Source organism: Carcharhinus amblyrhynchos, chromosome 2 (assembly GCF_965287045.1).
Source record: "Carcharhinus amblyrhynchos chromosome 2, sCarAmb.v2.hapA, whole genome shotgun sequence".
NCBI classification, from domain to species: Eukaryota; Metazoa; Chordata; class Chondrichthyes; order Carcharhiniformes; family Carcharhinidae; genus Carcharhinus; species Carcharhinus amblyrhynchos.
In genome coordinates, this window is record NC_137325.1 from 11,177,734 (window position 1) to 11,202,116 (window position 24,383).

The 24,383-nt window shown below is 41.3% G+C and overlaps 1 protein-coding gene across 5 annotated transcripts in view; it reads right to left on the reverse strand.

The window, feature by feature from the left end:
- The window catches only part of fars2 (phenylalanyl-tRNA synthetase 2, mitochondrial), a 452,664-nt gene that overhangs the window by 357,609 nt on the left and 70,672 nt on the right, over window positions 1-24,383 (reverse strand). Inside the window, exon 1 of one of the 5 annotated variants that reach the window (XM_080202051.1) lies at window positions 5,871-5,875. The exons of the other annotated variants lie outside the window; for them this stretch is intronic. The gene's annotated coding sequence lies outside the window, so the exon portion shown is untranslated. Of the gene's footprint in view, window positions 1-5,870; window positions 5,876-24,383 lie in introns of those variants that run through there. 5 annotated transcript variants of the gene reach the window in all.

Sequence of the window (24,383 nt, forward strand, 5' to 3'; positions counted from 1 at the left end):
TGCATCCCTGGCATTCAACTCTTTTATCCGTGTTTGTAATGGGGTCAGGAGCTAAGTGAACCAGATGGAACCCAAACCGAGCATCCTTAAGCAAGTTATTACTGATTAAGTGCCACTTGATAGCACTGTTGATGACCCCTTCCATCACTTTACTGATGGTTGAGAGTAGACTGATGATGCAATAATTGATCAGATTGGTTTTGCCCTGTTTCTTATGTACAGGACATACCTGGATAATTTTCCACATTGCCTGGTAGATGACAGCGTTGAAGCTGCATTAGAACAACTTGATAGGAGTGCAGCAAGTCCTGGAGTACATGGCTTCAGTACTATTGCTGAAATACTGTCAGGGCCCATAGCCTTTGTCATGACCAGTGCCTTTCACCATTTCTTGATATCACGTAGAGTGAATCGATTGGCTGTATATTGACCTCTGTAATGCTGGGGATCACTGGAGAAGGCCATGATGGACTCAACACTTCCGATTGAAGATTGTTATGAATGTTTTAGCCTTATGTTTTGCACCGATATGCTGACCTCTTCCATCATTGAGGATAGAGATATTTGTAGAGTCTCCCATGTAAGTTCCCACATAAAGGTTTGCCAAGCTATTGTCAAGAAGGACTAACTTCTCCTGGACAACTGAGCTGGGCAGGGAACCATCTGACAAAGCAATTTAAAATTCACTTGTGATTGTTACTTTGAGGAAGTCATGGGCCATTACTTTCTCAATTTTTAAAAGACTTAAAATGAATTAAGCTCCTTGCCTTGGATTTGTTATTAGGTTATCTTGTCCACTTACTCCACTGTGAAACAGTCACAAGGTACATATTTGATAAGTCTGCCCTTTATTATGTTATTGAATTTTCTTATCTATTTAATGGGCCTACATGTACTCTCAATATATTTATAAATACTTTTAGAACATAAGAAATAGGAGCAGGAGTAGGCCATCTAGCCCTTCAAGCCTGCCCTGCCATTCAATAAGATCATGGCTGATCTGAAGTGGATCAGTTCCACTTTCCTGCTTTCTCCCCATAACCCTTAATTCCCCTGTCTATCAAAAACCTACCTATCCATGACTTAAATATATTTAGCAAGATAGCCTCCACCACTTCAACAGGCAGAGAATTCCAGAGATTCACCACCCTTTGAGTGAAGAAGTTCCTTCTTAACTCTGATCTAAACTGCTCCCCCCCGCTTATCTTGAGGCTGTGTCCTCTAGTCCTGATATTGTTTGCAAGACTTTTCTTAACATCCTCCCTCATTTATGCACCATTATTATTGTGGATTCCTTTGCTGTTTATAGTTTTCCCAGTCCACTGGATTTTCAGTTTTTCTGTAAGTCTTTTAACTTGATAGTGTCTCTAGCCTTATTTATTGTAGATGGTTGTTTAACTGTATGGCAGCATCCTGTACTACTATCATCCAATGAGGTTATGAACTAGCTTCTGCATAGTGGATGTAAGGCATACAGTAACACGTCTGGCACACTTTGGTGATAACAAAGGACTTAAGAACAGTAAAGTTGATTAAAGTACAAAAAAGAGAGAAATGAGTCACAGCAGAAACAAATTTCAGGATTGCTGAAAAGGGGAATGGAAAAAGCAGCTCTAAAAATGAGCCACCAAAAGGGAGAAAGTGAGAGACTGCAAGTACAATCGGGCAGGGAAAAAGCATCGCTAAAGTTTTATATTTTTTTTCATTTTTCAAATATCTCTGCTGCATATTCTCACATTACACATACCACATAGAGCTTGCATGCTTAAGCATCTGCTGCAGGTTGTAGCAAAGTAAATAATGCATTCAGTGTAAAGTGCTCCCCAACTGCTTTATTTGAAAAAAAACCACAGGTACCCAAATTGGTAGATGAGAGCACAATCGGTAAGTTCTTTTATACTCGACAAAGCACTAAAGTACTTAATTTGAAGGTCTCCGTCCCCTCCCCTCCCAGCTTTGTGGCATAGAATGTTGTTAACATCAGCAAATAAAGCAATTCACAATTTTATATTCCAGAATACAGTACTGGAGAAATTACATTTAAATTACATTTAAATGTTTGCAGTTCCAGCTACCCTTTCATGTTCATTGATTTAGCCTCTTGGAAAATTGTAGGCAAAAGCCAAGAGAGCTCAGCTTTGATCCCTAGGCAATGATGCGGTTGTGTACTCCAAAAACTACCTCGGAAAAGTGCCATCCAGAGTTCTTGTACGGAAAATACTTGGTCTCAACTCAATCTCCATGTGAAAGGAGCAGATGTAAACTAATTTCCACACATTCTGTAGCATAGTACACTGGAGTTGTAACGTGCATGTCCACCTACCAACTTTGTGCTAGATATGATTGTTAAGGGTACTATTTTCAACGGCATTGGCCATTTTAAAATAGAATTTAGACAAGCAGAAAAAGCACCTACAAGACATAAAATGTGAAGGTGCATTTATTGTCATGGACAGAAAATATTTGCTCTCTTACTGTCAGAAATTAGTATATTTTGTTTGGAAAGGGGTGTGTTTTTTATCATCCTTGGAATGTGTATTCAAATTAAACAATTCAGCAATAGGTTTCTATGCATTTTAAAATCAAGATGGTTAATATTCTCACATACCCTGAATTCATGGAACGCCACATTTTTGGTATTCCTCCTGCCACACGCACCCACTCTCCCCCACTCACAAACGCACACACCCAAAAGTTACAGGTTTACATACTAGTTAACTCAGTCACTGATTTGATGATTTGTGGTCACTCATTTGACAGGTCTGTGGTTTCCCAAATGGATTTGAGGATTTAAAATTGAGGTAAGGATCTTGTAAAGTGAAGAGTTGCCAGCAGGTTGCATGGCCTCTGATAGTCGAATGTCTAGGAGGACAGATCTCAGGTGAACTTTGAAACTGGAACAGTGCTTCGGCTACTTGAGGATCTGCAGCTAGCTTTAGAGTCTGCTTCTCAATTGGTTGACAACTGTTAGTTCTTAAAAGGCAAAGATGGCACAGCCTTTTTCTGTAGCTGTTGTCTTGTCTGTGTTCTTTTGCAGTCTGACCTGGTCTTTTCTGGGACTTGAAATAATAAAAAATATCAATATCAGAAGCCAATTTTGATCATATGGTCATTATCTATTCAGCATGGCTGTAAGCAAAAATAGTAAGTCGTCTGACAACACCAAGTTTAAGTCCAACCAATTTATTTGATAGTAAACTCACAAGATGTCCCAAAGCGTGGTACATTGGGGAGACCATGCAGACGCTACGACAACAGATGAATGAACATCGCTCAACAATCACCTGGCAAGACTGTTCCCTTCCTGTTGGCGAACACTTCAGTGTTCATGGGCATTCGGCCTCTGACCTTCGGGTAAGCGTTCTCCAAGGCGGCCTTCACGACACACAACAGCGCAGAGACCGATAGCCAAGTTCTGCACACGAGGACTGTCTCAACAGGGATCTTGGGTTCATGTCGCGCTATCTGTAACCCCCATGACTTGCCTGGGTTTGCAAAACCTCACTTACTGTATTGTCTGGAGACAATACATATCTCTTTAACCTGTGCTCAATGCTCCTTCCACTCACATTGTTGGCCACTTTAAGACTTGAATAGCAGGTTAGGTGTAAAGATTCGCATTCTAATCAGTAATCTGTAAACTATCTGTGCTGTTACATGCTCTGTCTGAGGCCAGTACTCTCCACTCACCTGACGAAGAGGGAAACCTCAAAAGCTTGTGAGTTTACTATCAAATAAATCGGTTGGACTTAAACCTGGTGTTGTCAGACTTCTTACTGTGTTTACCCCAGTCCAACGCCGGCATCGCCACATCATATAAGCAAAAATGCCATTGATGTGCAACAAGAGATAGATGGTGATCTTTCACGCCCAATTTGTAAATAACTGATCTCAGTTTTGTTGGATTGCATAATGACAATGAATGAGCGATGGTATAGTTCCAACTCAGGATGGTGTGTGGCTTGGAGGGAAACTTGCAGGTGGTGTTGCTCCATTGCATCTATTGCCCTTATCCTTCTAGCTCATAGAGGTCTTGCGTTTAAAACGTGCTGTTGAGAAAGCCTTAAAGAGATGCTGCAGTGCATCTTGTCAATGGTACACTGCTGCCACTGTGCATTGGTGGTGGAGGCATGGATGTTGAGGTGGTAAATGGGGTACCAGTTCAGAAGGCTGCTATTCCCTGCATGGTGTTGAAGTTCTTCAGTGTCATTGGAGTTGCACTCATTCAGTCAAGTGGAGAGTATTTCATCACACTCTCCACTGGTACGTTGTAGATGGTGGGCAGAGTTTTGAGAGTTATTCTCAACACAATTCCCAATGCTCTTGTAGGCCTAGTATTTATATGGCTGGTCGAGTACAGTTTCTGGTCACTGGTAATTCCCAGAATATTAATAGTATGGGATTCAACGATATAATACGAATGTTAATGTTAAACGAATGTTAAGAGGACATGGTTGGATTGTCTCTTGCTAGCAATGGTCATTATTTGGCATTTGTGTGGCAAAAACGTTACTTGGCACTTATTAGCTCAAGCCTCAAATATGTTGTCCAGGTCTTGCTGCATATGGGCATGGACTGCTTCAGTATCATTACAGTCACAAATGGTACTGAATACTGTGCAATCATTACCAAACATCCATACTTCTGACCTTAAAATTGAGGGAGGGTTATTGATGAAGCAGCTACAGGTAGCTGGGCCGAAAACACTACCCTGAGGAATGCCTACAGTGACACCCTTGGAGTGGGAGTGAGATAATTTATCTTCAACAACTATAACTATCTTCTTTTGCGTTAGGTTTGATTCTAACCAGTGGAGAATTTTCTCCTATTTACATTGGCTCCAGAATTGTTTGGTTTCTTGATGCCACACTCAGTCAAATGCTTCCTGATGTCAAAGGCCGTCACTATCAATTCAGCTCTGAGTTCAGCTCTTTTTTCTATGTTTGAACCAAAGCTATAATGAAGTCAGGAGCTTAGCAGCCCTGACGGAATTCAAACTGACCATCGGTGGGCAGGTTATTCCAGAGTAAGCACTGTCGACAACCCCATCTATCACTTTGCTGATGATCAGAGTAGGCTGATGGAGGCGATAATTAACCAGACTTGATTTTTCCTGCTTTTTGTGGACATGACTTACCAAGGCAGTCTTCCACACTGCTGGGTAGAAGACACTGTTGTAGCTGTTCTGGAATAGCGTGGCTAAGGGCCAATTTCTGGAGCACAGGTCTTCAGTACTATTGGTGGAATGCTATCAAGGTGCATAAACTTTGCACCATCAGCACCTTCAACCATTTCTTTATGCTACGTGGAGTGAATCAAACTGGCCAAAAACTGACATCGTAATACTAGGGAAACTCAGGAAGAGACCAATCGGTCATTCATTCGGCACTTCTGGCTGAACATTTTTGCAAGTATCTTTATCTTTTGTACTGATGTGCTGGGCACCCCCAAATCTGAGGAGGGGGATATTTGTGGAGCTTCCCTGCTGTTAGTTGTTTAATTGTCCATCATCATTCACAGCTGGATATGGCAGGACTGCAGGATTTTGATCTTTGGACATGGGATCACTTAGTCTATCACATGCTGCTTTCAATTTGTAGCATATGAGTCTCCCTGTTGAAGCTTCACCAGTTTGACACCTCATTTTTAGGTACGCCTGGTGCTGTTCTTGGCATGCCTTCCTGCATTCTTCTTATGTTAGCAATTTGAATATAAGCAAAACTATTTGTTTGGTTTAACATTTTTTACATTTACGTTTTGTTTAGCAGAATTGACCTGCTGCATAGCTTCAGCAAGCTCACTGACAACTGGTAAAATATCTTCACAGAGACCCAATTTATTTTGGGAGATTTTCACTGGATTCTACTTACATTGCAATGCTTCCTAAACTTTTTCCAGTTGAAAGCGGCACGGTGGCACAGCGGTTAGCACTGCTACCTCACAGTGCCAGGGATCTGGGTTCGATTTCTGACTTGGGTTACTGTCTGTGCAGAGTTTGCACGTTCTCCCTGTGTATGCGTGGGTTTCCTCCGGGAGCTCCAGTTTCCTCCCACAGTCCAAAAGACGCAATGGTTAGGTGCATTGGCCGTGCTAAATTCTTCATCAATGTACCCAAACAAGCACTGGAGTGTAGTGACTAGAGGATTTTCACAGTAACTTAAGCCTATTTGCGACACAAATAAATAAACAAACTTTAATGCTACAGACTTCATGTGACCAGAGTGAAAATCACAGGGGTGGGGGCACAGGAATTGAACATGAGGAGAGTTGAAGAGGAGGCAGGATTTTAAAAAACACCAATTTATTCACAAGCTTTTTTGCAGCAGCAACAATTAGATCCCAGAGAGCAATCCATTAGACCATACTCACTAACAAAAGAATGCATGCACTTAATGGGGCCTCACAGCTCCAAGAAATTAATTCAAGCTCCATGTCAACCGTTGCTACCTCAGAGCTCACAATCCAAAATCTAATCTTGTGACCCCATTAGAGGTTGCAACCCACAGTGTGGGAAGTCCTGTTTTATAAATAAACAGCTGCAAACAAATGTAGACAAGCCAATGGGCCACAATTCAGAAGTTTTTAACAATTACTGACATCAGGAGATTGGCCTCCAAACCAACCCCTGACATTTGAAACAGTACACTTGTTATACTGTACTTGGCCCAAACTTATCTGAGTGTACATTTCCTCTTCTGCTTTCTTGTACAGTTGACAAACATAAGCAAATCTGTGAACTAAATCAAGCAAACTTCCATTGGCTCAACTCAAGTCTTATTGTGCTTGTCCCAACAGCCAGGCACACTTGTACTTCCAGCTAAAACAACATGCAGTGGAACAAACACATAATCACTAGACTTTCAATTGATCACAAAAACAGATGTTATAAAGGTCACGCTCCTGTCCTGCTGTTTTCTAATTACAACAGGTTTCCCAGTGAGGATGTGTACTCCTGCAGGCTTCTAGACAGAAGTCAAAAAGAAAGCAGCTGATGCAGTTAACCTGTACAAAACAACATTATAAACACATGTCCAAAACCAATCGCCTTCCAACTGTCCAAACTACAATAATTCCTACTTAAATTGTGTTTCTGCACAACAATCTGCAGCTTCTTTCAACCCTAAAGGCTTCTTGCAGCATGGATACATTCCAAGTTTTCTGATGAAATGCTGTTAAAACCAGCAAACGGAGTCAGTCAATACCCATTCCATTAATGTTTGTGGTCGTTCTGTTTTCCCCAGACCGATACTTACAGTCACTTAAAGCCTAAAGGAGGTCCAAACTTCACAAAGCAAAATCCATATTGTAAGTTGACTTCTTTCCCCCACAGCTTGAAAATTTTTTAAGCTGTAAATTGCAAAAAGTGCAGGTATATAATGGCAAGATGAAGATAACATGGAATCTAACACCTCAGTGAATGACCAAATACATTTTAGAACAGAGAAAGCAGAAGAATGATGGAGAAGGAAGTAAGGTGAATTTGAGTCAAATTAGTTTAGGAAGGGAAAGATTGGATTAAGACAGACAGACAAAAATATAGGATTTTTTAAAAATTTGTAATATTAATAAAAACTCTAGTAACAATTTATTACCTGCAAGAATGAGACTCCAGTTCTAACTGCTGGATAGCAGTGGAACTGTAAAACTGAGCTCAAGTTAAGCAAAATAGGACTCCTGTTGACTTGTATACATAATTTTACTTGAATTCATCTGTTTCTTTCCCTGTCTTTAAATGTCACTGGTTAAGGAGATGGTCAGTTGGACCTATCATTAATTTAGACCACAGGTGCCCCATCACCAACTCTCACTTCCAACAATTTGCAATTCAAATATTTTGAGTTGAAGGCTGACAGGAAAAAAAAGGGGACAGAGTAGACTAAGGGAGAGAAAGAAAAGACAAAAAAAACTTTAAAAAATGATTGTTTTTTTAAACCTTAGGAACAACTTACAACTACCTGCAGGACTGAGACTTTCATTTTTTCCCTTTCAGAGCTTCAGAGGTTCAGTGGCACCACAGGAACATTAATTTTGTCATTAAAAGAGTTCTTAGATAATTAAATGCCGGCCTCAACTTTCTTTGGTCAATTGCACTTGTTTTAAAAGTACACATACACAAATTCTTGAAACTTGTAGGGAGGTTGAATGGAAGTTCCAGTTCTCAAATAGGAATACTCACTGCGTGACAGTTTCAGTCTTTGGCTGCAAAGCACTAATATATATGCCATGCAGTTAAAAAAAAGTTACTTCATTCTAAAAGTTAGAAAGCCAAAGAATAGAATTAACAAGGCAAGGCCTTAATCCAATCCATTTCCTTGCTTGTTCCAAAAAATAATTCAACTTGAATCCAATTCATTGGCCCTACAAGAGAGACATGCAAGATCCAAGCTGACACAAAAAGGCATTGCACCTGATCCTGGGATTGATCTGATGCTTCACTTTAGCCAAAATGCCATTAGAATCCAACAACAGGGGTAGATCATTTCGTCCTTCAAGCTTGTTTTGCTGGCTAATCTTTATTAATTTTACATGTGACTCTTTATATGTATCAGTCAAGGTTCGGTCGATAGAATCAGAGTCAGATGGCTGCAAGTTCAAGGACTTGAGCACAAAACTCAAAAGGTTGCTTTCCAGTGCAATAGTGAGGGATTACTGCACTGTTGGAGGTGCCGTCTTTCAGATGAGATGCTAAACCGTGGCCATATAAGGCTTTAAGGTGGATGCAAAAGATCCCATAGCACTATCTTGAAGAACAGAGAAGCTCTAATATTTATCCCTGAATCTACATCACAAAAACAGATGACTTCATCATTATGACATTCTTGTTTTGTTAAGCTTGCTGCACACAAATTGGTTGCTGTTTTTCCTACATTGCAGCAGTGATCATACTTCAAAAAAATACTTAATTGGCCGTGAAGTGCTTTTTGAGATGCTAGGTGATCATGAAATGTGCTTTATAAATACAAGTCTTTCTTTCACATGGTAACCTTTGCCCCAAACCCTTTAAAAGATATGTTTAACATAGATCTGCCAATATTAGCTGAAAAATTAACTGATCAAGCATCCTCCAATAAATTGCAAACTCCTACCACTCTGTGAAAAAAGTATCTCCAAATTTAACTCTTTAAAGGCTGGGTTCTAATCTTGCAACGGTACCCTTAAATCCTAGGCTCCCTAACCAGCAGAAACAGTTTCTATCAACCCTATCTGTTCCCCTTAATATCTTAAAAAATCTGTTAAATTATCCCTTATATTTTAAATTAAAAGAATTATAACCCTAGTTTATGGAATCTTTCCTCAGAATTTAACTTGGAGATCAGTCATCAGTCTGTTAAGTCTATACTACACACTGGCCAACATTTTTCAAAGTTGTGGTGCCCAAAACTGCTCACAGTACTCCAGGTGTAATTTAATCAGAGTTTCATACAGGCATAGCGTAACTTCTACGTCCTTGTGTTTTAGTCTTCTAGATAAAAAGATCAGCATTCCATTAACCTTTGTGATTACTTTCAGCACTTGTCCTTGAGATTTTAATGATTTATGTGCATTAATCCCCTACTTTCTTAGGGCCTCATCTGTTTCTAGCTTTTCAACAACTACAAAATACCTTTACAGGTCCAGAGTGGATGATCTCACTTTTACCTGCACAAAAATCTGTTTGTCAAAGCTTTACTGAAGGCTTAATCTATTATCACTTTATGATTATGTTTCCATCTATACTGTTTGCAATGCTGCCTTTCTTTAGGTCATTGCCAAATTGAGAAATGTGGCCATTATTTAAGTTGTTCATAAACATCCTGGCCCCAATACAGATTATGGTGGATCGAGGAGAGCCGGTGGATGTGGTCTTTCTTGATTTTCAGAAGGCGTTTGACAAGGTACCTCACAAGAGGTTATTGCAGAAGGTCAGGGGACATGGAGTTGGGGGTAGGGTGTTAGTGTGGATAGAGGATTGGTTGTCAATAGGAGGCAGAGAGCGGGGGTCAATGGGTGCTATTCGGATTGGCGGATGGTGACTAGCGGAGTGCCCCAGGGGTCAGTGCTGGGGCCTCAGCTATTTACCATTTATATAGATGATCTGGAGGAGGGAACCGAGTGTAGGGTGTCGAAATTTGCTGATGACACCAAGATTGGTGGGACGGCAAATTGTGCGGAGGGTGTGGAGAGTCTACAGAAGGATCTAGATAGGCTGGGCAAATGGGCCAGGAAACGGCAAATGGAATTTAATGTTGGCAAGTGCGAGGTGGTCCACTTTGGTAGGAAGAATGGTAGGAAGGATTATTACTTACGTGGCAAAAAACTGCAGCAGGCGACGGTGCAGAGGGACCTTGGGGTCCTTGTGCATGAGTCGCAAAAACCCAGCTTGCAGGTGCAGCAGGTGGTCAGGAAGGCAAATGGGATGCTGGCCTTCATAGCGAGGGGGATTGAATATAAAAGTAGGGAGGTCTTGCTGCGGCTGTATAGGGCATTGGTGAGGCCGCAGCTGGAGTACTGTGTGCAGTTTTGGGCGCCGTACTTACACAAGGATATTTTGGCCTTGGAGGGAGTGCAGAGGAGGTTTACTAGGCTGATACCGGAGTTGAGGGGGTTGAGCTATGAGGAGAGGCTGAATAAACTAGGCTTGTACTCGTTAGAGTTTAGAAGAATGAGGGGAGATCTCATTGAGACGTATAAGATGATGAATGGGATGGATAGGATAGAGGTGGAGAGACTCTTCCCGCTCAGAAAGGACAGTAGGACTAGGGGGCACAGCCTCAAGATAAAGGGGGGGGCGGTTTAGAATGGAGTTGAGGAGGAACTTCTTCACTCAAAGGGTGGTGAATCTCTGGAATTCTCTGCCCGTTGAAGTGGTGGAGGCTACCTCGCTAAATATTTTTAAGACGCGGGTTGATGGGTTTTTGATAAGAGAGGGGATTAAGGGTTATGGGGAGAGGGCGGGAATGTGGAACTGAGCCACGACAGATCAGCCATGATCTTATTGAATGGCGGGGCAGGCTCGAAGGGCTAGATGGCCTACTCCTGCTCCTATTTCTTATGTTCTTATTGCAAAGTACCACAAGTCATATCCTATCAATTAGAGTATCTGCTCATTATTTTGACTGTGTCTCCTGCTGCTCAGCCAATTTCTTAACTAGGCAAATAATTTGCTTTCAATTCCAAATTTTATTCATTTCTTCAAAATAATTAAAGATTTGTCAGGCATGACTTTACAAAACTATGCTCCCTCTCCCTGACCAGGTGTAAATTTATTCAGTCATTCTATCCTTAAACTATTGATATAAGCAATTTCCTGACAACAGATATTACAGCTAACTTGTTTTTAATTCCCTGGTTTTCATCATTCACCTTTCCTAAAACAGCAGAGTGACATGCAATTTGCCCTTTAAAAGGAAATGTTTCTGAAGTACAAGAACTTTGGAAAGTTATAGTTAGCAGATAGAATCATGTATCATAGAATATAACACAGAAAGCCATTCAGTCTAATGGGCCTGTGCCAGATCGTTGATACTAATTCAGTGGTCAGTGTTCAATAGAAAGGGTTTGAAAAAAGGTAACATTAAAATTGGGTTATTTAAGCAAAGTGCAAGCTCACCAGTTGGAAAAAAGATAGCTGGGCAAAGGGTCAAGTAGAAACAGTTAATATGCCAAGTAAAATCTGTTTTTCCCCAGATAATCTAAATAAATTGTTAGCTCATGTAGGTATTTGTTAACCATCTCACTCTCATAGCATTAGAAAGTCCTTTGGACTGCATCTGTCGACTGCGTGAGAATTTTGAGAAACAATTAAAATCTTCTTGACTGAGTCAAGAAAGATGATCTACTGCTTCCAACAAGTGATTTTGAACGTGGAACTCCACAAAATTGTCAGCCATAGGAAGAGTGGCAAGTAGTAGTCAGCAGGTTTCCATGGCTTTGGTTGACCTGAAATCAATAAACCTAATGGAGTCAAAAGTCATGTTGTAGGGCTACAACCACCTGACTATATACCAGTGAATCTCCAACTCTGGTAGAATCATTTTGAAGTGGGGCAGGAGAACAGAGTGATGCTAATCAAGCATCACAGAATAGGTATAATTCTGCAAATATGGCTACATCATGGTGTTGACTAATTTGTCTGTAGGACAGTCAACCCAACTCGAGCACTATCTGCTAGTGAGGAAAATCTTGTAGGACAACAGGGAAAGGATTACCTTGAGTCTGGTTCTGATCCAATTCCTAGCAATTACCACATCTTTTCCTCCTCATTGGTGTATTTTGCAGCAACAAAGAAAGCCCTGAAAGCCAATTTGATGAAAACCAGGTTTGACAATGGATGGGCAATCAACTGTGCAATGCCTCCATGTATTCGCCGATAAAAGAGCTAAATACCATATCCAAACCATGCCAGTATCGTGCTATAGGGATAATATCTTGAATCTTTTTTGGGATTTAGGCATCAGTGGCAAAAATAGTATTTATTGGTCCTTCATAGTTGCACTTGAGAAGGTGATGGAAACCCTTTTTCATAACAAACTGATAGCAATTTAATACAACTGAATAGTTTGTTGGTCACTTTAGACAGTAGTAAAGAGTCAATCATGTTGTATTACTGGATTCAGACCAACAGGACACAAATGGCAGTTTTTTTCTCTAAAGTAGCGCTGTACAATGCACTCTCCACGTGCAGCAAATCGTCCACAGACATGTGGACTTTTGATGCTCTTTTATCAGTTGTGAGATTTTAATCTGATGGGCATGAGGACCCTGCGGCAGCACATTTAACTGAAGACATGGCTTCCCACAGACTCTGTTTGACACAATCTATGATCATATTAGAAGTAAATAGAAAATCCTACAGAAAAAGTCTTTAACATTAAATAACTGTAGCCTCACTTCTTAAGGTACCTGCCTAGTAGAGGAAGTGAAAACATACTGAAATATTTTATCTGAAACTGGATGTTTTGTACTGATTAGTTGCTGTGACCAAGAATATTCTTTGACACAGCTGCTGTCACTGTAACTTACCTTTAGTCCTGTCCCTCAATCCTAGTTCAACTCGGAGATTGTTACAAGGTTCAACAAGAACAATTTTATTGCACCTTTAAAGTAATAAGGTCCCAAGGCACTTCACAGCAGCATTATATACCAAAAAAAAGCATGACACCGAATCACAAAAGGGGGTATTAGATCAGGTGATTAAAAAGCTTGGTCAAAGGGGTAAGTTTAAACAATATCTTAAAAGAGAACAGTGAGATGTCATAGCACAGGGGTGAGATAAGGCTCTACAGAGCTAGGAGCCCAGGCAAATGATGGTGGTGCAGTTAAAATGACAGATGCATAAGGCACCAGAATTAAAGGAGTGCAGATATATCATTGAGTTGTGAGGCTGGAGGAGACTAGAATTGAGGGTGAGGTCATGGAGGGATTTGAAAATGAGGAAGAGAATTTTAAAATCAAATATTGCTTGACTGGGTGTCAATGTGAGTTCATGCTCAAAGGGTGATGGAGAATGGGACTTTATCCAAGTTACGGCACGGCCTGCAGAGTTTTGGATAACCTCAAGTTTATAGATTCACCCATCCATTGTAGCCGAGTTCCTCAGGGTAGTGTCCTGGACCCAAGTATCTTTAGTTGCTCCATCAAGTAATCTTCCTTCCATCATTAGGTCAGAAGTGGGACGTTTGCTGATGAATATGCAATGTTCAACACCATTCCCAACTCTTTGGAGAGATACGGAAGTAGTCCATCTCCAAATGCAGCAAAACCTGAACAATATTTAGGCTTCGGCTGACAAGTGGCAAGTAACATTCATGCCAAATAATGGTAATCCAAAGATGTGCAGGTTAGGTTGATTGGTCATGCTAAATTGCCCCTTAGTGTCAGGAAGACTAGCAGAGTAAATATATGGGGTTACGGGGATAGGACCTGGGTGGGATTGTCATTGGTGCAGGTTCAGGGGCCCAAATGGCCTCTTTTTGCACTATAGGAATTCTATGATTCTTGATTCTATGACCGCCAACAAGAAAGAATATAACCGTCACCCTTGATGTTCAATACCATAAGCATTGCTGAATCCCCCACTATCAGCATTCTTGGGGTTACTATTGAACCAAAACTTAGCTAGATCGGTTATATAACTACTTCAACAACAGAAGGTCAGAAACTACTGCGAGGCTTGTAAAATCACGCCCAAGGTTAATGGGGAATTCCGATCTGCGAGCCATGCCTGCCCCGATTCCGGCTTAGGAATCTGCAGCGAGTAACTCACCTTCTGACTCCACAAAGTCTGTCTACAATCTATAAAGGCACAGGTCAGGAGTATGGTGGAATACTTTCTACTTGCCTAGGTGAGTGCAGCTCGAATGATACTCAAGAAGCTTGACATCATCCAGGACAAAGCAGCCTGCTTCATGGTTATCCCATCAACAAACATTCACTCTCTCCACCACCAACACACAGTGACAGCAGTGTGTACCAATTCTACAGTAAATCACTGAAGTTCTTTCAACAGCACCGTCTAAATCTACAACCATTACCATAGAGAAGAACAAGGATAGCAGATACATTGGAAGATTCACATGGAAGATTCCTTCCAAGCCCCTCACCATCCTGATTTTGAAATATATCTCGCATTCCATCAGTGTCTCTGAGTAAAAGTCCTGGAACTCTCTCCCTAACTGCACTGCAGGTGTACCAACACTACATGCACTGCAGCAGTTCAAGAAGACAGTTCACCACCACCTTCTGAAGGGGAATGAGAGATGGACAATAAACACTGGCCAACCTGATCTCCACAGGTTTGGCAAGCATCAAAATCCTGCTTGACAACACTGCCCTAAAGGATTTCAGTGAACCCGTTGGGATTTAAAAACAATCCAAAGGCTTCATACTAATTTTACTAATAGTGTACCAGCTTTATTTTCCATCAGATTTTTTCCAGTTGAATGTAAATTCTCATACTAGTACTTGAATTCACATTCTCCAGATTGTTAGTTCAGACTTCTAGATTAGTGACAGAACTACTATGTTTATTATAATAAGTATCTCCACTACAGACAAAAATGCATTTTAATGTTTATTTCAAAGCACAGAATGACTAAGACAACAAAATACAAATTTTACTAAGACTGGCAGGAGATCAGCTTGTTTATTATACACCCTTGTCAGTTTATTTATAAACAGCTGTTACTCATTTTTCTACCATTTCCATGCTTTCTGGCATAGTATATTAACTAGTTTCATGAAGAACATTTTATTCCATCTGCTGAAATTCATCTTCCATATTTCAAATCGTTCAACGTTAGACCTCAATCTGACATATAGAGGTATTTACTAGTTTAGCACTGCTCCAATAAGATTTAAAGACGCCTTCATTTCAACAGCATTACTGTATTTGCAATATGTACCAAAAAAGCACGTGCTGATTTAGCAGTTTTGGTAAGAGTAATAAAAGTTTGGAATATAATTCGGAGTTGGGAAAAGCAATGTGTTAGTTGACACTGTAAAATTAAATGCAAACTGTTGTTAGCAAATCAGGACCAAAAATTGTCAATACGAAATGAGATTTGTGTACAGGAATTGCATGTACTATACCTAATATTAAATAGATATGCAGCATATATATCACAGTCTTTAGCATCAAATAGTCCCCTGATTAAATACAGGGGACTATTTCATATACGCTGCCTTTATTATACAGTCCTGTCGTCAGCTTCACACATTATTTCCCTCAAGTCCACTGGTCTTCTTCCAATTCATGTGTCATATTCATATTGTATGATGGTTACAAGTAGTAAAAAGTCTGACAACACCAGGTTTTAGTCCAACCGATTTATTTGATAATAGATATTTGATAATAGTGAGTCTATTATCAAATAAATCGGTTGGACTAAAACCTGGTGTTGTCAGACTTTTTACTGTGTTTACGCCAGTCCAACGCCGGCATACCCACATCATGGTTACAAGTAGGACAGTTTTCATTTGTTCCATGTCAAAAACATGGAATGAAATGGGAATGAATTTTCAGGAGAAAGCTGTTGAGCAGAAAATATAAAATTCTGTGCCTTTTCCCTGCACAAACATTGCTATTAACCTTGGATATGAATGAAAAGTGGCAATGTAAATGAAACAGTAATTAGTATTTTCAAATATATCAACAATCAGAAATTGCATGGCTGGGCAAGTAACTTTTCATTAGCCAAACGCAAAATGGGAATTTCTTGTTCAGAGTAAATTAGTGTTCCTGTTTGAAAAATCAATATTTTAATCAATTTTAGTGAACACGTTTCTCAAAAATGTTAAAAATAGCATGTTGTCTCACCATTTTAAACCTAATGCACAAGTTAGTAGCACTGTCAACATATTAGACCAAAACTAGCCAGCAAAAAAATGTACGAGTTAAAGGGTAGTCATTTTTGTACTGTCATAACAAAGAAAGAAAAACTCCAAATTATGTCTGGAAATGTTGAACTTTAAATAAGACTTGTTTTTCTTTAAATTGACATACAAGCCAAAGATGGTTGAGGATGTAAAGTCCGTCACTAACTGAATTGTTGGTGGTGATACTTAGAGAAAATGGAACCCCAAACTGCTTCCAAACAGCAGTACTTAAAGAATACTGAAACTAATTGCCATCTCTGGTGGAGACAATGGGTCGTGAGTATCCCCGCTCATCAAGAAATATCCCAAGTAATGTCCAGACGAAGTTCTGGATTCAGCCTTCCAGAAATATACAAAGATTGAGACTAAAGCCAGCTGAAAAGTTGCCCATGTGTGTATGTGTGAACTAGTGCTGGGTTGTGAAACACAAAAGAAAAAGCCAGCAGCAGCACTGCTACAAAATCCTTTTTGCAGTATGTCTCTACCTCTCTTTCTGATTGTTGAACTAAGCCAAGTCAGCAAAGACCATAGCTGAAATGGAATGAGGGAAGCTTCTCCAGCAAACTGGAGAGCATCAGAATCTCAAAATTGACTATTTGCCTGCTAAAGTCAGCACTGCTGAAATCTAGAATCACAACGCTCAATCATCTACTCCATGAGTTTGGACTGTTTTGTATACCTTTTTAAAAAACTGTGAGATCAATTTTCACTTCTAATCTGTATGAATGAATATGCATATGTTCAATAATTTTCTTGCCTTTAGTAGTTAATGAAAACATTTTGTCTTTAACTCAAGAAAGCGTGGTTAAATTGGGTCTTTTTAAAACATAAATATTGGGATTGGGAAAAGGGATCCACGAAGGGAGTGAATCTTTTAGATTTCTTGCTATGATCAACATCAACACTATTTTTATGAAATATAGTGGCTAATTCCTAAAATTTTAAAAATTGGACAGTGATGTTTTAAAATGATGGAAGCCATGTGTGGCTGTGACTTTCAAACAAGAAGAGCTATTCTGGCAGTATCAAAGACATTTGTGCTTTGTTATCTATGGAGATTCTAACAATCTCTGTTGTCTGTCGAGACCAATTTCAATTGGAACTGGGAAAAGGGATCCATGATTAGAGGGATCCTTTTAGATTTCTTGTTGCAACCAACGAAGTAGGTTGAATAAAGAATGGAAGGCAGTTCTCTCCTCAACTGCGGCATACAATTTGAGGGTATCCCAATCAGAGGGTAACAAATTGTACAAAGGCCATCTACATTTCATAAGCCAGGGCAGGCCACTGGAGTCTACTAGTCTGTTAGGATAGAGAACCCTGCAAACTTCTCTTCGAATTCTTAATGGTTGGAACATTAACAATCTCAGAAACCCAAACAAAGGATATACACATTTTGTCCAAGCCAAAGTGAGAGGCAAGAGTCATGTGACATGACCTCCATCACTGGGAGTACCCGTTATACTGTGTTACTGTACTACAAATCAGCTTGGCATCTTCCATCCACCAAGCAGCAGCACAGACACTGGGCTCTGTCCAGTTTTTAATTCCTCTACACTGTTTCTACTGGAACCTCTGAACTTCTATACCATTGCCCTCAAGATTAATTCATCTCTGTATGTCTACCTCATTATGGAAATCATCCCTACTGGAAAATTGAATTACCCAGCATCTGTTTTCACCCTGTTGACCTCTGGAACGCATGAAGGAATACATGACTGGATTTTGATTCTGAGCTCAGGACACTCGTGAAACAATAATTATTTTCTCTGCCACCTTTGCTCTGTAAATCTTTCTTTCCCTATTTCCCTCTCTTATTGTACGAATGAAAAGGGTAGGCTATGCTGCTATTCTCTTCCCCTGGTTGAGCGTCTGCAAATAAGCAAACCTTTTAAGAGTGCCTATCTTGAGTGTGCTGTGGAATTTTTAAATAGAAAACTGAAGAATTAGAAAATAACATCACCAAAGGGGGAAAACTTTTCAATTTACCGATGGATGGTAGGAGGAGAAATCAGGGCTGTTTAAATGAAACTTCTCCTGTTTGTAACAGCCCAGAAAAGGAAGAATTGAAAGCAGGAGAGCCACTTTACTATAGGTAATAAATTGTTCCCATGAGTTCACTAATTTATTTCTAACTTCTCCTTTCTATCTTTCTTTTCTCTATCAATCTTTATTTTCCAATTTTTTCCCTGTTTCTTCAGCTTAAAAATTACAGGAGTGAGTTGATAAAGGGGTATCTGGGACCTTAGTTAATGATAGATGGTTGGATCTATATCCTTGACTAATTAAATTTAAGGATAGAGAAAACAATAGATGAGCAAAGAGAAAGAATCCTTATCAAATTAGATACAGAATTTAATGGCAACCCCAGCTTTTTTTTAAAAACTTCTTCAGCCCAAGTCATAGGAGATCAATTTTTGCAGGTCCACCACTGCCTATTTGAGACTGATTAACTCAGCATAGATCCAAGAATTAGATGTAGAATCTTCTTAGTCTGCATGGCTCAACACTGACGTGCTGTTTAGGTACATGACCATACAAATTCTCTCGCAGTGTACCCGAACAGCAGATGGAGTGTGCTGACTAGGGGATTTTCACAGTAAATTCATTGCTATGTTAATGTAAACTTATTTGTGACACTAATAAATAAACTTTAAACTTTGCACTACATTTTGTGTATTTACCCAGTAAGCTATTGTGGGACATGGGAACACACACAAAAAAGGTGAGAGATTGGGAAACAGAAGTTTTAAAGATGATAAATGAAACCTTTGTCCATTATTTTAATAGCATACCAACTCAAGTACTTTTTTTCCTAAAATGACATCAACCAGAATAACATTCTGGTTGATGTCCAAAGATGTGGAGATTAGGTAGATTGGCTAAATTGTCCCTTAATGTCAGGGGGATTAGCAGGATAAATACATGGGGTTGTTGTTGGTGCAGGCTCGATGGGCTGAATGGTTTCTACACTGTAGGGATTCTATGAGAAAGCATTTTAGTATTGCTGGGCTAATAAATGCACAGTGCAATCTATGTATTAATAGAGATTCTCTATCCTACACACTGATTTTCTCTTACTTACGAAATTATATAATCCACTTGTAATGTCATCTTGTGTATTATTCGGACAGGCGTACTTTCTAAAATATATATTTTATATTTCAAGTTATTGTTCAACAATGACATATAAGATTATAAGACATAGGAGCACGGGTGGGCCATTTGGCTGATCAAGTCTACTTCAGTAAAAAGTCTGACAACACCAGGTTTTAGTCCAACCTATTTATTTGATAATATACTCACAAGCTTTCGAGGGACACCCTCTTCAACCACATCAAGTCTACTTCGCCATTCAATACCATAGTTGCTGATCTGATCGTGGCGTTAACCCCACCTTCTTGCCTGCCCCTCCATAACCCTTGACTCCATTGTAGATCAAAAGTCTGAATATTTTCAAGGCTGAGTTAGACAATGACCCAGCCTCCACTGCTCTCTGGGGAAGAAAGTTCCAATTAAAGTAACAATCCTCAGAGAAGAAATTCCTCCTCACCTAAATGAGAGAGATCTCTTATTCTGAAACTATGCACCCAAGTCCACTAAGGGCACATTCTCTCAGCATTTACTCTGTCAAGCCTCTTCAGTATCTTCTATGTTTCAACAAGGTTACCTCTCATTCTTCTAAATTCAAAAGGATAAAAGCCTCACCTGTTCAATATTTGCTTATAAGACGAACCCGCTCAGCCCAGAAATCAGCTCAGTGAACACTACCTTAACTGCTTCCAATGCAAGTATATCCATCCTAAGGTAAGGACAGCAAAACTCAGAATCAAAGAGTCATAGAGGTTTACAGCATGGAATCAGGCCCTTCGGCCCAACTTGTCCATGCTGCCCTTTTCTTCTAAAGCTGTAAGCTAATCCCAATTGCCTGCTTTTGGCCCATATCCCTCGATATCTACCTTAACCATGTAACTATCTAAGTGCTTTTTAAAAGACAAAATTGTACCCATCTCTACTACTCCTCTGACAGCTTGTTCCAGACATTCACCACTCTCAGAAAAAAAATTGTCCCTCTGGATATTTTTGTATCTTTCCCCTCTCACCTCAAACCTATGTCCTCTAGTTTTAGACTCCCCTATCTTTGGAATAATGAGGGGTTGTGTGCCCCTCATTATTTTATAGATCTCTATATCATCACCCCTCAGCCTTGTACACTCCAGAGAAAAAAGGTCCCCAGTCTATCCAGCCTCTCCTTATAACTCAATCCATCAAGTTCTAGTATTATCCTACTAAATCTTTTCTGCACTCTTTCTTATTTAATAATATCCTTTCTATAATAGGTGACCAAAACTATACACAGTATTCCTAATATGGCCTTACCAATGTTTTGTACAACTTCAACAAGACGTCCCAACTCCTGTATTCAATGTTCTGACAAATGAAACCAAGCATGCTGAATGCTTTCTTCACCACTCTATCCACCTGTGACTCCACTTTCAAGGAACAATGAACACGTACCCAGAGATCTCTTTGCCGTGCAATCCTCCCCAACGCCCTACCATTAACTGAGTACGTCCTGCCCTGGTTCAATCTACCAAAATGCATCACCTCACATTTTTCCACATTAAACTCCATCTGCCATTCGTCAGCCCACTGCCTCAATTGATCAAGATCCTGTTGCAATCTGAGATAACTTTCTTCACTGTCCACTATGCCACCAATCTTGGTATCATCTGCAAACTTACTAACCATGCCTCCTATATTCTCATCCAAATCATTAATATAATGACAAATAACAGTGGACCCAGCACTGATCCCTGAGGCACCCAGCCAGTTTGAAAAACAACCCTCTACAACCACCCTAAGCCAATTTTGTATCATTTAGGTAGGCAGGAAGGGAAGACTGACTTAGAGGGACAGAAGGGGCCTGGCAAGGTGATAGTGGTAGGGGATGGGAGGGTCCGAGGTATTGATAGGAGGTTCTGTGGACAGAGGCGCGACTCCAGGATGGTGGTCTGCCTCCCTGGAGCAGGGGTCAAGGATGTAACAGAAAGGGTAGAGGGAATTCTGAAAGGGGAGGGGACCCAGGCAGAGGTCATAGTACACGTAGGGGAGGGGGACATAGGAAGGAGGAGTAGGGTAGAGGTCCGTAGGCAATTTAGGGAGTTGGGGTCCAAACTAAAGAGGAGGACCTCCAGGGTGGCACTCTCTGGATTGCTGCCCAATACTAGCAGGGCAAAGAATGACGAGATCATGCAGCTGAATGCATGGTTGAGGGATTGGTGTAGGGTAGAGGGCTTTACTTTTGTGGATCACTGGGAGGTGTTTAGGAGAGGGCAACTGTACAAGAGGGGTGGGGAGAATTTGAATGGGAGGGGAACTAGTGTCTTAGCGGGGAGGTTAGCTGGGGTGTTCAGGAATGGTTTTAACTAATAGGGAGGGGGGGTGGGGAGGTGGCTGGGAGAGAGTCGGGTGAAAGGAAAATTATCAGGGAGAAGGAGGTTCCAAGGGACACTCGTGGGTTGAACTGTGTCTGTTTCAATGCTAGGAGTGTGGCAGGGAAAACGGATGAGCTTACGGCCTTGATGTTTGTGAGGCAGTTAGATGCGGTGGCTGTAACGGAGACGTGGTTACGGGAAGGGCAGGACAGGCAGCTGAATGTTCCTGGGTACAAGTGTTTTAGGTGTGACAGAGGAGGGTTGAAGAGAGGTGGAGGGGTGGCACTGTTAGTAAAGAAAAACATCACAGTAGTGCAGAGGGAGGACGATATGGAAGAGACAGGGATTGAGTCGCTGTGGGTGGAGTTGAGGAATAGAAAGGGAGAGATCACATTGCTAGGGGTGTACTATAGGCCACCCAACAGCCCGAGGTCGGTGGAGGAAGGCATTTGCAGGGGCATTTTGGACAGGTGCAGGAAGAATAGAGTGGTTGTAGTGGGTGACTTTAATCTTCCAGGAGTGAATTGGAGGGGGCCTAGAGCTGGGGGTACGGAGGGAGAGGAGTTTGTGAGATGTGTTTTGGAAGGGTCACTGGAGCAGTATGTAACTAGCCCGACTAGGGGAGGGGCTATACTTGATTTAGTGTTGGGTAATGAGCCGGGGCAGGTGGGTGAGGTAGAGGTAGGCGAACATGTGGCTAACAGTGACCACAAATCCGTCTACTTTAGGATAAAAATGGAAAGGGACGAGTGCCGGCCGAACGGGAGCGTGCTGAACTGGGGAAAGGCGAGCTATAGCAGGATTAGGAGGGAGCTGCAGGACACTGATTGGGAGGGACTGTTAGCTGGAAAGTCCACAGTTGGCAAGTGGGAAGCTTTTAAGGGCAAAATGAAATGGTTGCAGGGGAGATATGTTCCGGTTAAGCGGAAGGATGGGAAAGGTAGGATTAGAGAGCCATGGATTACAGGGGGTATTGAAGACTCGGTCAGGAAGAAGAGGGAGGCATATGTTAGGTCGAAACGACTGGGTACAGAGAGTGCGCTGGAGGAATATAGAGAGAGTAGGAGGGAGCTAAAAAGGGGAATTAGAAGGGCAAAGAGAGGGCATGAAATGGCTTTGGCTGGTAGGATTAAGGAAAATCCAAAGGCATTTTATTCCTATATTAGAGGCAAGAGAGTAGTTAGAGGGAAAATTGGTCCTCTTAGGGACAAGAGTGGAGAGTTATGTATTGAGTCGGAGGGAATGGGGGAGCTCCTGAATGAATACTTTGCATCGGTATTCACGAAGGTGAAGGGTTCGGAATCGTGCGGTCTCTTGGAGGGAGCGGAGGATCAGTTGCAGGAGATATCTATTACGAGGGAGGAAGTGCTAGGGCTTTTAGGTAGCGTAAGGACGGATAAAGCTCCGGGGCCTGATGGTATTTATCCCAGGCTGCTTAGGGAGGTGAAAGATGAAATTGCTGGGCCTCTGGTGCAAATCTTTGTCTCTTCTTTGGACACAGGTGAGGTCCCAGAGGACTGGAGGGTAGCTAATGTGGTACCACTGTTCAAAAAAGGTAGTAGGGATAACCCTGGAAATTATAGACCGGTGAGTTTGACATCAGTGGTAGGGAAATTAATGGAAAAAATACTTAGGGGTAGGATGTATGAGCATTTGGAGCGTCGCGATCTGATTAGGGATACGCAACATGGCTTTGTTAGAGGGAGGTCTTGCCTTACGAATCTGGTGGAATTCTTTGAGAAGGTGACAACAACAGTTGACGATGGGAGAGCCGTTGATGTCATCTATATGGATTTCAGTAAGGCATTTGACAAAGTCCCTCATGGTAGGCTGGTAGAAAAGGTTAAGGCGCATGGGATACGAGGCCAGGTAGCTAGGTGGACTGAGAACTGGCTGGGTAATAGGAGACAGAGGGTAGTTGTGGAGGGGACCTTGTCGGGCTGGAGGCCAGTGACCAGTGGTGTGCCGCAGGGCTCAGTACTGGGACCTCTCCTCTTTGTAGTATACATAAATGACTTGGAAGAGAGTGTAGGTGGTGTGATCAGCAAGTTTGCTGATGACACCAAGATGGCAGCGTTGGCGGGTACTGAACTGGATTGTCAGGTGATACAACAGGATATAGATAGGTTGGTGCATTGGGCAGATAGGTGGCAGATGGAATTTAATCCTGACAAATGCGAGGTGATGCATTTTGGAAGGAATAATGCAGAGAGGAGCTATGTGATAAAAGGTAGACAGATTAGGAGTATAGACATGCAGAGGGACCTGGGAGTGCAGGTTCACAAATCCATGAAGGTTGTGTCACAAGTGGAGAAGGTTGTTAGGAAGGCGTATGGAAGGTTAGCCTTTATAGGAAGGGGTATAGAGTACAAAAGCTGCTGTCTAATGCTTCAGTTGTACAGAACGTTGGTTAGACCGCATTTGGAGTACTGCGTCCAGTTCTGGTCACCTTACTACCGGAAGGACGTGGAGGCTCTGGAAAGGGTGCAGAGGAGGTTTACCAGGATGTTGCCTGGCATGGAGGGGCTGGGTTACGAGGAAAGGTTAGAGAAACTGGGACTTTTCTCCTTGGAAAGATGGAGATTGAGG